The 16,010-nt window shown below is 35.8% G+C and overlaps 1 pseudogene; it reads right to left on the bottom strand.

Moving 5' to 3' along the window:
* LOC127835552 (neurogenic locus notch homolog protein 1-like) overlaps positions 1-16,010 on the bottom strand; it is an 88,678-nt pseudogene that overhangs the window by 38,057 nt on the left and 34,611 nt on the right.

Raw genomic sequence — 16,010 nt, 5'->3', positions numbered from 1 at the left:
CTGACAGACGGAATGCAAACAATAAGTCCCCTCCGGTGAAACCGGTAGGGGACAATAAAAGGCTTAGCACCAATAAAACTACACACACACCAAAGAGAGTATCTGTGTGGTAAAGGTTTAATTAATAAAGCTGTTTTATACCGTATTGACAGTTCGCGCCACTCCATCCCTTGGGACATTTACACTTATACGAGCCCTCAGTGTTAGAACAGGTGCCCCTGTTGAGACACGTGTTCTGGAGGCACTCGTTGATATCTGCAGGTAAAATATGCAGATTGAACATAACTGCTATAGATTACCAGTCGCCAGGGCCCATATTCCCCAACCCATTCTTAGACTTAATTATAAATAATAGACTTAGCACCAATAAAACTACACACATATCAAAGAGTGTATCTGGGTGGTAAAGGTTTAATTAATAAAGCTGTTTTATACCGTATTCACAGTTCGCGCCACTCCATCCCTTGGGACATGTACACTTATACGAGCCCTCAGTGTTAGAGCAGGTGCCCCCGTTGAGACACGGGTTACGGGAGCACTCGTTGATATCTGCAGGTAATAAATGCAGCTTGAACATAACTGTTATAGATTACCAGTCACCAGGGCCCATATCCCCAACCAATTCTTAGACTTAGTAATAAATAATAGGCTTAGCACCAATAAAACTACACACATATCAAAGAGTGTATCTGAGTGGTAAAGGTTTAATTGATAAAGCTGTTTTATACCGTATTGACAGTTCACGTCTCTACATCCCTTGGGACATTTACACTTATACGAGCCCTCAGTGTTAAACTAAAACATTGATTTAGTTTAAACCTATGTATTTAAGCTCAATTGCAACGAAAGCCTTTCGTACTTGAAATTTTTCGTACCCAATTTTGTTTCGTTCCCATTTTTTTCGTACCCAATTTTTTTTCATACCCAAATTTTGGTTCGTAACCAAATGTTTTCGTATCAACATTTTTTTCGTACCCAATTTTTTTCCGTACCCAAATTTTTTTCGTACACATATTTTTTCGTTTCAAATTTTTTTCATACCCAAATATTTTTTCGTACTCAAATATTTTTTCCGACCCAATTTTTTTCGTACCCAATTTTTTTTTGACTTAATTTTATTTTCATACCCAAATTTGTTCGTGCACAAATTTATTTTGTTCCCATTTTGTGTTAGTACTAAATTTTTTTTCATACCCAAATTTTGTTTTAACATAACTTCTTCATTCATTCACCAATTTACTTCAAATTAATACTGAACATCTCTTATGACAACACTGGCTAACTCGACCATCCATGTCCGTATTACCCACCCCGGGGTCCCACCAACATAGGCCTTGCCCACCCTAAATTGCCTTTTAATATAACATCTATGCGTCTTGGGCATACGCGTCGGCTGGCTGCATGTGGCATAAGACCCATTTTCACATGACACAGCTCATACAAAATAGTTATATGTTACACAAAATCAAAAATATTAAAACAAAATTATTGTAAGTTATGGAGACCAGAGCTACATATACCTAGAAATGAAAAGAGTTAATGCTAGTAACAAGAGTAGACCATACATTTTGACCACATTTTACTTATATTCAACATGCGCATTAAAACATACCTTTCTCACAGTTGGCCCCAGTTCTACCTTCGATACACTGGCAGGTGTATGATCCCACGGTATTGGTGCAAGTTCCGCCGAATAGACACCGGTTATTTGTGAGGCATTCATTAATGTCTGAAACCCAGACAATCTTATATCACTTACTAAATATCATACCCTATATAAATACCTTCCTCTGTGAACATATGGTTTTATTCATGTTCTTAAAGTGTCAATCATAACAGATTGGCATGTGGAGTCCACAAGGGCTAATCAGATACAAAACTTTCCGCCTTAACTCAATTAATTGCCAAGAAGAGACATCCCTAAAAACAAAAAATACAAAATGCTGAACTTGTCGTCATTGATTAGTTTGTGTAGACGAAACAGGCTGATTGGGGACGACATTTAACCACCATGCATTAAGCCCCATTTTCCGAGAGCAAGTCTCATATTTGTTACACGTGCAGGTCTAATGGATGAAATGTTACATTCTGAGCATGTGTAAAAAATTAAATTTAAAGTCAAATAAATCAAGTGTAAAATACAAAACCACAGTATCATATAAAGAAATGTTAACCAGTTACAGCAATTTACAATCAATACTCAACATAATCATTCTTAGAAGACCCCTCATTAACTACCGGTGCTTTTGGAATAACAAACATATCCTAACTAATGTGCAGTTAATAAGTGATTAGAACTTAATATGCCGAATCAGTCCTACTGCTTTGAGTTTTTTCATGCAAATTTGAGACAATTTAATTACAAATTTGAGCTTTTTTTGGATGACACACTTTATTTTCCCATTAGGTAGACATTATTTGCCTAATGTCATTTTGTACTGTGTACAGAGTATAGTATCCCGACCATACTTAAGTCAATATCTGGCTCAACGATTTTATTTGATTACAGTTAAACTAATATGCTCGCATTGGTGTTTCATAAAAGCTTTTTGAGTTTTGAGCTTGACTTAAAACTGAGTTCAAGGATGAACATGTTCGTATTCTCTGAGCTGACTGACATTCTCAATCACAGCTAAGTGGACATAAATCAAATCCAAAATTCATGACTTGATAAAAACAAGAGGGCCTGAAATGCCCAAAGCCGCTCACCTGAGATAAAAAGAAATGACATATTCTTTGCAGCTCAAGATATCCATGGAACAAATGTTCTTACCAAGTTTTATGAAGAATGAAAAACAAATGCCCCCCCCCCCTTTGCGGCCATGTTTTTCAACAGACCTGAACCATTTTTGAAGTCGTCCAAGATATCATAGGGACAAACCTCTGACAAAGTTTCATGAAGATCCGACAATATATGTGGCCTCTACCAGTGTTAACAAGGCACATATTCATGACGCACAACGGAAGACAGACAATTGACAAAAGGTGATCACAAAAGTTCACCATGAGCAAAAAATATTATTCTGATATAGATTGTCAACATATGTTTGAATATGATATTATTAAAACTAATTGAGTAAACTAAATCCAGATATGATAACAACATTTGTATTCAGCAAGTGTCATTCAGATTGAACTAAAAATGTGACTAAAAGTATTCACAATGTTTCACTATAAACAACCGTGGTAGTGCGGTCTCGTTCGCTTACGCAAGTGAACCGGTCTTGGGACGGTTACGAGTTATGCTACTTTGTGAGCTTTTATGTAATACGAAAATATTTATCGAGTCTAATTAAAGAACGCTTATTTCCGGTCAGGATGACACCACTGACTGGTTGTAATTCAATTAACTAAAGGCGTCCAGTCAGATAAGCCAGAATACACTCAAAGAAATAATCTGTAAGTGAAAACAAAAGCAGCTTTAACAAAAATCAACAGCTTTTATTCTAAGAACTGGGAAAATGAAGAACAATGACAGAGAATTAAGAACAGGTACAAGCCAAGTCTAAAGAATATACGCATCGTTAAAAATGAACAAATACAGCAAATACCTTAATGAATGTAAAAAGAAGTTCATAATCTGTCAAAAAACTGATATAAATATTAGTTACTGTTAGTCTAAAAGTTGCTTCAAAAATTTAGCTTATAAAGTAAATCTAACTTAATCTAAAGAACACAATTTATGGAGAGTAGGAAAATCCAGTGACTCAAATGCAAAAAATAAGAAGAATTTACAAAAGTTATTTCAATCAAAAGAGTCTTTCTAATTTAGAAAATGCCAAATAAAAATTAGCTAAATAATGAGAATAATTTGGAAAATAATGCCAAAATGTCTTGATGCTGGTGTAACAATAATTTAAAGTCTAATTATTTCAAAATCCACCTTTTTCTTGAGTTGTTACTTTTTCAAGAAAGCATCAAGAAGTTACTGTATCAGCCAAAAACAGCTTATTTTATACAGTTCTGAGAGCACTGGCAGAACAGTCTATTTTCCATCAGAACAGTCCATTTACAGACATTTTGATTAGTTAAAAATATAATCTGTACTCATAGACTAAAACATAATAAAAACACTAAAATCAACACAATTATTTAAATTGAACATAACCAGCATACTTCTACTAAAATATGCGAGCTACACATGCATTCAGCTATCAAAAACACACCAATAATCAATGATCAATATCTTAGCTCTGGGGGAACTCTGTAGGGGTTTTCTCAAAGATGGCTTATCAGTAATAGTTCCCATTATAGATTAATTTGCTACAAACTGATAACAAATGTGACAAAACAATAAGTACAGATTTACACAAAAAATTACAACTTAGCCAAAAATGTCATTAAACTAGAAAAATATGTATTTTAAATTATTTACCCTTTAAGTGTTTTGAAACCAACGGGTCTAACAAATTTCAGAGATGCACTTAAAATAGATTAGGGAACCTGAGTCAGCAGGTTAAACAAGGGAGTAAACTATTAGAAAGTATGTACAGGTTATCTTTCTTTAACATTATGGCTTACCAGATTGTTGTGAAAAATGACAAAATAAAATAAGTTTTATGTAATGATAATCAGCTAAAGCTAAATTTTACCACGCATTTTTAGACATACAAAAAAACTACCAACCCCCCCTTGTTTTTAAACAAGCATGAACTATTTTCAGACTCACCTTGCAATTTTATTTCCAAATAACAAGGTTTTATAATAGCCATATAAGGACAAATGCCCCGCCCCCTGGTGCCAATGTTTTTCAACCAATGGGAACCATTTTTAAATTCGTCGAAGATATAATTGAGACCAATCTTCGTACCAAGTTTCATGATAATCGGACAATAAATGTGGCCTCTAGAGTGTTAGCAAGGTTTTACTATAGCCATATAAGGCAAAAATGCCCCGCTCCCTGGCCGCCATGTTTTTCAACCAACCGGGCCCATTTTCAAACTCATCCAAGATATCAATGAGACCAATCTTTTGACTAAATTTCATGAAGATTAGACCATAAATGTGGCCTCTAGAGTGTTAACAAGGCAAATGTTGACGACGCACTACGGACGACGGACAAAAGGCGATCACAAAAGCTCACCATTAGCACGTTGTGCTCAGGTGAGCTAAATAGAGAACAGCTTACTTAAGAATAAAAGTAACATTGGGCTGGAGTTTTATTTTTTCCAGCTCAGAAGCTAAGCAAAAATGGCTATGAAACCTATTTGCTGCTCATCAGTATGTTATGGTTTGGAAATGAAGCCTTTGAAATTTGAATCTAGTAAGAAAGGTCTTAAATGTAATTTGATTTTCTAAACGACTTCAAATGGGTCAAAGAGTGCATCTGAGTGGTAAAGGATTAATTGAGCCGTACTTTGTGAAAAAGGGGTTTAATGCGTGTGCGTAATGTGTCATCACAGATTAGCCTGTGCATTTCACACAGGTTAATAAGGGACGACACTTTCCTCCTTAACTAGATTTTTGCTAAGAAGAGACTTTCTTCAAACAGAAAATATCATAAAAGCGGAAAGTGTCATCCATGATAAGCCTGTGCGGACTGCACAGGCTAATCTGGGGCGAATACTTTGCGCACATGATTTAAACCCCATTTTCACAGTACAAGACTCAATTAATGAAGCTGTTTTATACCGTATTCACTGTTCGCGCCTCTCCATCCCTTGGGACATGTACACTTATACGAGCCCGCAGTGTTAAACAAAAACATTTATTTAGTTTAAACCTATGTATTTAAGCTCAATTGCAACAAAAGCCTTTCGTACTCAAAATTGTTAGTACATAATTTTTTTTCGTACCCATTTTTTTCATTCGTACCCAAATTGTTTTTCATACACACATTTTTTAGTACATAATTTTTTTCATACCCAATTTTTTCGTATACAATTGTTTGTTCATACCCAAATTTGTTCGTACCCGAATTTGTTTTGTACCCATTTTTTTCGAACCCAATTTTTTTCTACCCAAAATTTTGTTTTAACATAACTTCTTCATTTATTCACCAATTGACTTCAAATTTATACTGAACATCTCTTATAACCACACCGTCTATCTCGACCATCCATGTCCACATTTCCCACCCCGGGGCCCCACCAACATAGGCTCTGCACACCAAAAATTGCCTTTTAATATACCATCTATGCGGCGCGGCGTGGAGATACGCGTCGGCCTCTGCCTCGCCACTTCTAGTTTATTTTTATTCCTGTCTGAAGAGGATTATTATGATGATGATTGATTGGGGATGAAGTGCAACAAACATATTTATGCCATCTGAAAACCCTCTATTAAATATTCTCAAAATTTTAAGTAGTAATATTGATTTCACAGAAAATTACTTAGGGGAGAAACAACTGTTTATAACTTGAATTGTGTTTGACCTCCAATCATGAATGCATGGCTTGTCAGGAATGCACTCTTATTTCTCCAATGATCCCAATCATCCACCTGCTTATCTGCAACTAATTAGTTCTCTATTGACTGTGCCTGAATTGTTCTGGTACAGTAGTATTCATTGATGCCTTTTGAAAGGGTAATGTGATGTAGCAGGCTTGCAGCTTAAATGCCCTTAGTCCTTAGAAATTGGCCCCAGCTGGAAACTCCCATCAAAGACCTTCAGACTGATAAGAGTGGAACACGAATTGTTATGGCACACAGTTTATGGATGAGGTCGGTAGGTTTGATGTGATTATCAGAGATTTGTGTTTTAAATAGGGTTGAAGAAAAAATCGCTCGCCCCTGGAAACTATGCTCTTCAGAGCACCGGAGCCATTTTCAAAGTTAATCAAAATAATTTAGAAACATATTTTCTCAGCATGTTTCATTAAGATTGAACTAAAATGTGACTTATCACAGTGAGAGATCACAATGTTTCACTATAGCAATAATAAGAAATCTGCCATCCACCTCAGGACCTTGCTTTTAAACCATCTGGAACTATTTTTAGACTTACCTTGCAATGATATTTCCAATTAAAACAACAATGAACATCAATTAACCCTATGTAAAACATAAATGTTTGATTATCACAAAAACTACCCGGATCACGACCATTTTCGAACACGTCCGAGATATCCACAAAACCAATGTTTTGACCACATTCCATGATGATTAGGCAAAAAATGTGACTTCTAGAGTGTTTACAAGCTTTTTTTACTATATAAATATAAGGAAAATGAGCCCCTCCTGGCAGCCATGTTTTTTTTACCGATCCGATCCATTTTCAAACTCAACCGTCGTATTCAGAAAACAAATATTCTTACAAAATTTCATGAAGATTGGACAAAAAATTTGACTTCTAGAGTGTTTTCATGTTTTCACTATATATATATATATATATATATATATATATATATATATATATATATATATATATATATATATATATATATATAGGGAGAGAAAACTGACCCGCCCCCTGGCGTCCATGTTTTTTCACCGTTCTGGACCATTTGCAAACTGCCCCGCCCCCTGGCAGACATTTTTTCAACGGACCTGAACCATTTTCGAACTCATCTGAGATATCATTGATACAAATATTCTGATCAAGTTTTATGAAGATTGGATAATTAATGTAACTTCTAGAGTGTTAACAAGGTTTCACTATAGCCGTGTAAGGAAAACTGCCCGTCCCCTGGCAGACATGTTTTTCAACAGACCGGACGTTTTTTGAACTCGGCCGAGATATCATTGGGAAAGATATTCTGACCAAGTTTCATGCAGATTGGAATACAGTGACCCCGCGTTTATCCGGACACGTCCGTTCAGGCAGAAATTTCCGGATTAACGAATCTTCCGGATTATCGAACCAGTGCCGTTTCAAGAGTTAAATTAATTTACACTATGACATAAACCTTATGTTTATGTACATTTACATACTTATTTCGCATCAAGAATGATATTTTCTTGTTACACAGACATTTATTTAGTTTAAACAAGGTGCGTTTGTGAAACACTATGCCCCCCATATATTTGACCTTTGACCTTGAAAGATGACCTTGACCTTTCTCCACTCAACACATGCTGGCTGCATGTGGCATAAGACCCATTTTCACATGACACAGCTCAGTCAAAATAGTTATATGTTACACAAAATCAAAAATATTAAAACAAAATTAGTGTTAGTTATGGAAACCAGAGCTACATATACCTCGAAATGAAAAGAGTTAATTTTAAGTAACAAGAGTAGACCATATATTTTGACCAAATTTTACTTTCATCCAACATGCGCATTAAAACATACCTTTCTCACAGTTGGCCCAAGTTCTACCTTCGATACACTGGCAGGTGTATGATCCCACGGTATTGGTGCAAGTTCCGCCGAATAGACACGGGTTATTTGTGAGGCATTCATTAATGTCTGAAACCCCGACAACCTTATATAACTTACTAAATATCATACCCTATATAAATACCTTCCTCTGTGAACAACTGTGGACATACAAAAAACCTACCCCCCCCCCCCCTGAGAGCCTTGTTTTTAAACAAACATGACCTATTTTCAGACTCACCTTGCAATTATATTTCCAATTAAAAAATCAACAAATCCTTTTTTAAACACAAATCTTTGATAATCACACACACAATTCAGACCTCATCAATAAACTGTGAGCCTCAAAAATTATATCTTCTATTATCTATGGTGCCACACATAAAACAAATAGCACAACAAGGTATCAAGTTGCTGTTCTAAAAATAGAACAACAAGGTTCACTCATAGATGTTTAATTATTTGTGCTCAGGCAGCTAATTAGGGTCAGTTGGAGTAATTAAGTGTGCATTCATGATAAGAATTCAAACAATTCAAGCTATGAACAGTTTTTCTCTTTTTCTCCCTTAAGTAATTTTCTGCAAAATAAATATTACTACATTAAACTTCGAAAATATTTAACTAGAGTGTAAACAAGGTTTTACAATAGCCATATAAGGAACAATGCCCCGCCCCCTGGTGGCCATGTTTTTCAACCATCTGGAACCATATTCAAACTCATCTTAGATATCACTTGGACAAATATTCTGACAAAGTTTCATGAAGATTGAACGATACATGTGGCCTCTAGAGTATTAACAAGGTTTTACAAAAGCAATATATAGCCATATAAGAAAAAATGCACCGCCCAATGGTGGCCACGTTTTTGAAGCAACCGAAACCATTTTCAATCTTGTCCAAGATATCATTAGGACAAATCTTAAGACCAAGTTTCATGATGATTGGACAATAAATGTGGCCTATAGAGTGTTAACAATGTTTTACATTAGCCATGTAAAGCCATATGAGGAAAAATGCCCCAACCCTTGGCAGCCATGTTTGTCAAGTACACATAACCATTTTCGAACTCATCCAAGATGTCATTAAGATTAATCTTCTGGTCAAATTCATGAAGATTGGCAAATAAATGTGGCCTCTAGAGTGAAAACAAGGCAAATGTTGACGCGCACAACGCACGACAGACAAACGGCGATCACAAAAGCTCACCATGAGCACATTGTGCTCAGGTGAGCTAAAAATGAGAATGTCCTTCATTCTGGGCCCTTGTTTAATGCTTTCCCCCATAAGAAGCAAAGAGAAAATGGCTTAAGCAACCAGCATAAAACCAGAACAGCCTGCGAGTAACTCGCAGTCTGTTCAGGTTCTATGCTGTTTGCTGCTCATCAGTATCTAAGGGTTGGAAATGAAGCCTTAAAAACTTGAATCTAGTAAAAAATATCTTGATTTAAATTTAACTTTTTAAGTGAATATAAATGCGTGAAAATATGTATCTAAGAGGTAAAACACAAATTGTACGAGTACTGCGTACCAATTTCGCAGTTGAGGCCGGTGTATCCCGCTGGACACTGGCACTGGTATGATCCTGCATTGTTGATGCACACAGCGTCATTCAGACAAGGTTTCATCTCACATTCATTATTGTCTGAAAAGGGGAGATAACATTGTAAGATGCAAAGAGGAGATAACAATGTAACAGGACATTAAACATATTTTTGGCAGTGAAGCATATTACTCGTCAATATGCGTAGACAAGAATAGACATTTGATACTGGCTATCATTTGCATCAGAGAATGGAGCTTGTAATTTAGTAGGTAAGAAATAGCAATTAAACACCTTTATAAATATTTGGTAATACTAGAATGAAACAGTTTCATAAAGGTTCATCATCGGTTCTTAATGATTCGCAACGATGTGTTGATTACAGGTGATAAAGATTAAAAAAAAAAACACACGTTGACTAATATTGATTTGTGTTTTTTTTTCCATATTCATATTGAAGAAACAAAGTTAACATAAGTTATGTATTTGTTTTATTTTTCCATTCTTATATGAATGGGTGTATGTTTGGTTTTTTTAAAGATAAAGACTATCGCATGATTGCATATATTCACATTTCCTTTGGTTCTACTGGAAATATATGAAGAAAAGAGAACAGCTTACTTATAAATAAAAGTAACATTGGGCTGGAGTTTTATTTTTTCCAGCTCAGAAGCTAAGCAAAAATGGCTATGAAACCTATTTGCTGCTCGTCAGTATGTTATGGTTTGGAAATGAAGTCTTTGAAACTTGAATCTAGTAAGAAAGGCCTTAAATGAAATTTGATTTTCTAAAGGACTTCAAATGGGTCGAAGAGTGCATCTGAGTGGTAAAGGATTAATTGAGCCGTACTTTGTGAAAAGGTGTTTAATGCATGTGCGTAAAGTGTCAAGCTAATCAGCGACGACACTTTCCTCCTAAACTAGATTTTTGCTAAGAAGAAACTTTCTTTAAACAGAAAATATCATAAAAGCGGAAAGTGTCGTCCCTTATTAGCCTGTGTGGACTGTGAAAAAGGGGTTTAATGCATGTGCGTAACGTGTCATCCCAGATTAGCCTGTGCAGTCCGCTAATCGAAGACGACACAATCATCCTAAACTATATTTTTGGTAAGAAGAGACTTTCTTTAAACATAAAATATCATAACAGCGGAAAGTGTCGTCCCTGATTAGCCTGTGCGGACTGCACAGGCTAATCTGGGACGACACTTTACGCACATGCTTTAAACCCCATTTTCCCAGAACAAGACTCAACAAGCAAATCCGTTGAATTGATATCCCTCGCCAATATGCTTCTGGACACAAAAGTGTTTTATTTGACACTCAGCTAAAAATGAATTTTTTAAGATACAAAGGCCAATAACTCCGTAATTAACAGATGGTGTACAATACGATTTGGCGTGCATCATCCTCTTATCCATATATATACTCATACCAAGTTTCAATGAAATCTGCAAAAGCGCGTCCAAGATATGGCTCCGGACACAAGAGTGCCGGACGGACGGAAAGACGGACGGACGGAAAGACGGACGGACGGACAACGCGAAAACAATATCCTTCCGCCTATGGCGGGGGATAATTAATGAAGCTGTTTTATACCGTATTCACAGTTAGCACCTCTCCATTCCTTGGGACACGTGCACTTGTAAGAGCCCTCAGTGTTAGTGCAGGTGCCCCCGTTGAGACACGGGTTACGGGAGCACTCGTTGATATCTGCAGGTAATAAATGCAGCTTGAACATAACTGCTATAGATTACCAGTCACCAGGGCCCATATCCCCCAACCAATTCTTAGACTTAGTAATAAATAATAGGCTTAGCACCAATAAAACTACACACATATCAAAGATTGTATCTGAGTGGTAAAGGTTTAATTAATAAAGCTGTTTTATACCGTATTTACAGTTCGCGCCACTCCATCCCTTGGGACATTTACACTTATACGAGCCCTCAGTGTTAGAGCAGGTGACCTTGTTAAGACACGGATTCTGGCGGCACTCGTTGATATCTGCAGGTAATAAACGCAGCTTGAACATAACTGCTATAGATTACCTGACACAAAGGCCCATATTCCCCAACCCATTTTTAGACTTAGTAATAAATAATAGGCTTAGCACCAATAAAACTACACACATATCAAAGATTGTATCTGAGTGGTAAAGGTTTAATTAATAAAGCTGTTTTATACCGTATTCACAGTTCGCGCCACTCCATCCCTTGGGACATGTACACTTATACGAACCCTCAGTGTTAGAGCAGGTGCCCCTGTTGAGGCAAGGGTTCTGGAGGCACTCGTTGATATCTACAGGTAATAAATGCAGCTTGAACATAACTGCTATAGATTACCTGACACCAAGGCTCCTATTTCCCAACCCATTCTTAGACTTAATAATAAACAAGGCTATTGTCAAGCAATATGGTCCCCTACCGGCTCCACCATTGTCAGAAATTCCACCATTTTCAGATTTTTTTTGGTTGACATATTTTGACGTAGAAACAAAATGAAATAACGTGCATACTTTCCATATTGCCATCTATCCATGTTGCAAGTTTCATGAAAAAATATTAAGAACTTTTAAAGTAATCGCAGGATCCAGAAAAGTGTGACGGACTGACAGACAGACAGACTGAAAGACTGACAGACGGATTGCAAACAATAAGTCCCCTCCGGTGAAACCGGTAGGGGACAATAATAGGCTTAGCACCAATAAAACTACACACACACCAAAGAGAGTATCTGTGTGGTAAAGGTTTAATTAATAAAGCTGTTTTGTACCGTTTTCACAGTTCGCGCCACGCCATCCCTTGGGACATGTACACTTATACGAGCCCTCGGTGTTAGAGCAGGTGCCCCTGTTGAGGCAAGGGTTCTGGAGGCACTCGTTGATATCTGCAGGTAATAAATGCAGCTTGAACATAACTGCTATAGATTACCTGACACCAAGGCCCATATTCCCCAACCCATTTTTAGACTTAGTAATAAATAATAGGCTTAGCACCAATAAAACTACACACATATCAAAGAGTGTATCTGAGTGGTAAAGGTTTAATTAATAAAGCTGTTTTATACCGTATTCACAGTTAACGTCTCTACATCCCTTGGGACATGTACACTTATACGAGCCCTTAGTGTTAACTAAAACATTGATTTAGTTTAAACCTATGTATTTAAGCTCAATTGCAACGAAAGCCTTTCGTACTTAAAATTTTTCGTACCCAATTTTGTTTCGTTCCCATTTTTTTCGTACCCAATTTATTTCGTACCCAAATTTTGGTTCGTACCCAAATATTTTCGTATCAACATTTTTTTTCGTACCCAATTTTTTTCCGTACCCAAATTTTTTTCGTACATATATTTTTTCGTTTCAAATTTTTTTCATACCCAAATATTTTTTCGTACTCAAATCTTTTTTCGGACCCAATTTTTTTTCGTAACCAATTTTTTTTTTACTTAATTTTATTTTCATTTCATTCCCAAATTTGTTCGTACCCAAATTTTTTTGTTCCCATTTTGTATTAGTACTAAATTTTTTTTCATACCCAAATTTTGTTTTAACATAACTTCTTCATTCATTCACCAATTGACTTCAAATTAATACTGAACATCTCTTATGACAACACTGTCTTACTCGACCATCCATGTCCGTATTACCCACCCCGGGGTCCTACCAACATAGGCCTTGTCCACCCAAAATTGCCTTTTAATATAACATCTATGCGTCTTGGGCATACGCGTCGGCTGGCTGCATGTGGCATAAGACCCATTTTCACATGACACAGCTCATACAAAATAGTTATATGTTACACAAAATCAAAAATATTAAAACAAAATTATTGTTAGTTATGGAGACCAGAGCTACATATACCTAGAAATGAAAAGAGTTAATGCTAGTAACAAGAGTAGACCATACATTTTGACCACATTTTACTTATATCCAACATGCGCATTAAAACATACCTTTCTCACAGTTGGCCCCGGTTCTACCTTCGATACACTGGCAGGTGTATGATCCCACAGTATTGGTGCAAGTTCCGCCGAATAGACACCGGTTATTTGTGAGGCATTCATTAATGTCTGAAACCCAGACAATCTTATATAACTTACTAAATATCATACCCTATATAAATACCTTCCTCTGTGAACTGTTGGTTTAATTCATAACAGATTTGCTTGTGAAGTCCACAAAGGCTAATCAGGTACAAAACTTTTCGTCTCAACTCAATTAATTGCCAAGAAGAGACATCCTTAAAAACAAAAAATACAAATTGCTGAACTTGTCGTCCTTGATTAGTTTATGTAGACAATATAGGCTAATTGGAGACGACATTTAACCACCATGCATTAATCCCCATTTTCCCAGAGCAAGACTCATATCTGTTGCACGTGCAGGTCTAATGGCTGAAATGTAACATTCTTAGCATGTGTAAAACAATTAAATTTAAATTTAAATAAATCAAGTGTAAAATACAAAACCACAGTATCATATAAAGAAATGTTAATCAGTTACAGCAATTTTACAATCAATACTCAACATAATCATTCTTAGAAGACCCCTAATCAACTACCGGTACTTTTGGAATAACAAACATATCCTAACTAATGTGCAGTTAATAAGTGATTAAAACTTAATATGCCGAATCAGTCCTACATCTTTGAGTTTTTTCATGCAAATTTGAGACAATTTAATCACAAATTTGAGCTTTGTTTGGATGACACACTTTATTTTCCAATTAGGTAGACATTATTTGCATAATGTCATTTTGTACTGTGTACAGAGTATAGTATCCCAAACATACTTCAGTCAATATCTGGCTCAATGATTTTATTTGATTACAGTTAAACTAATATGCTCACATTGGTGTTTCATAAAAGCTTTTTTGAGTTTTGAGCTTTAAACTGAGTTAAAGGATGAACATGTTCGTATTCTCTGAGCTGACTGACATTCTCAATCACAGCTAAGTGGATATAAATCAAATCCAAAATTTCTGACTTGATTAAAACAAGAGGGCCTGAAAGGCCCAAAGTCGCTCACCTGAGATAAAAAGAAATGACATATTCTTTGCAGCCCAAGATATCCATGGAACAAATGTTCTTACCAAGATTCATGTAGAATGAAAAACAAATGCCCACCCCCCCCACCCTTGCGGCCATGTTTTTCAACAGACCTGAACCATTTTTGAAGACGTCCAAGATATCATAGGGACAAACCTCTGACAAAGTTTCATGAAGATCCGACAATAAATGTGGCCTCTACCAGTGTTAACAAGGCACATATTCATGACGCACAACGGAAGACAGACAATTGACAAAAGGTGATCACAAAAGTTCACCATGAGCAAAAAATATTATGCTGATAAAGATTGTCAACATATGTTTGAATATGATATTATTAAAACTAATTGAGAAAACTAAATCCAGATATGATAACAACATTTGTATTCAGCAAGTGTCATTCAGATTGAACTAAAAATGTGACTAAAAATATTCACAATGTTTCACTATAAACAACCATGGTAGTGCGGTCTCGTTTGCTTACGCAAGTGAACCGGTCGTGTGACGGTTACGAGTTATGTTACTTTGTGAGCTTTTATGTAATACGAAAATATTTATCGAGTCTAATTAAAGAACGCTTATATCCGGTCAGGATGACACCACTGACTGGTTGTAATTCAATTAACTAAAGGCGTCCAGTCAGATATGCCTGAATACACTCAAAGAATTAATCTATAAGTGAAAACAAAAGCAGCTTTAACAAAAATCAATAGCTTTTATTCTAAGAACTAGGAAAATGAAGAACAATGACATAAATTAAGAAAAGGTACAAGCCAAGTCTAAAGAATATAAGCATCGTTAAAAATGAACAAATACAGCAAATACCTTAATGAATGTAAAAAGAAGTTCATAATCTGTCAAAAAACTGATATAAATATTAGTTACTGTTAGTCTAAAATTTGCTTCAAAAATTTAGTTTATAAAATAAATCTAACTTAATCTAAAGAACACAATTTATGAAGAGTAGAAAAATCCAGTGACTCAAATGCAAAAAATAAGAAGAATTTACAAAAGTTATTTCAATCAAAAGAGTCTTTCTAATTTAGAAAATGCCAAATAAAAAATAGCTAAATAATGAGAATAATTTGGAAAATAATGCCAAAATGTCTTGATGCTGGTGTAACAATAATTAAAAGTCTAATTATTTCAAAATCCACCT

The sequence above is a fragment of the Dreissena polymorpha genome, chromosome 6 (assembly GCF_020536995.1).
Source record: "Dreissena polymorpha isolate Duluth1 chromosome 6, UMN_Dpol_1.0, whole genome shotgun sequence".
Classification (NCBI taxonomy): domain Eukaryota; kingdom Metazoa; phylum Mollusca; class Bivalvia; order Myida; family Dreissenidae; genus Dreissena; species Dreissena polymorpha.
This window is presented reverse-complemented; position numbering and strand designations above follow the sequence as displayed.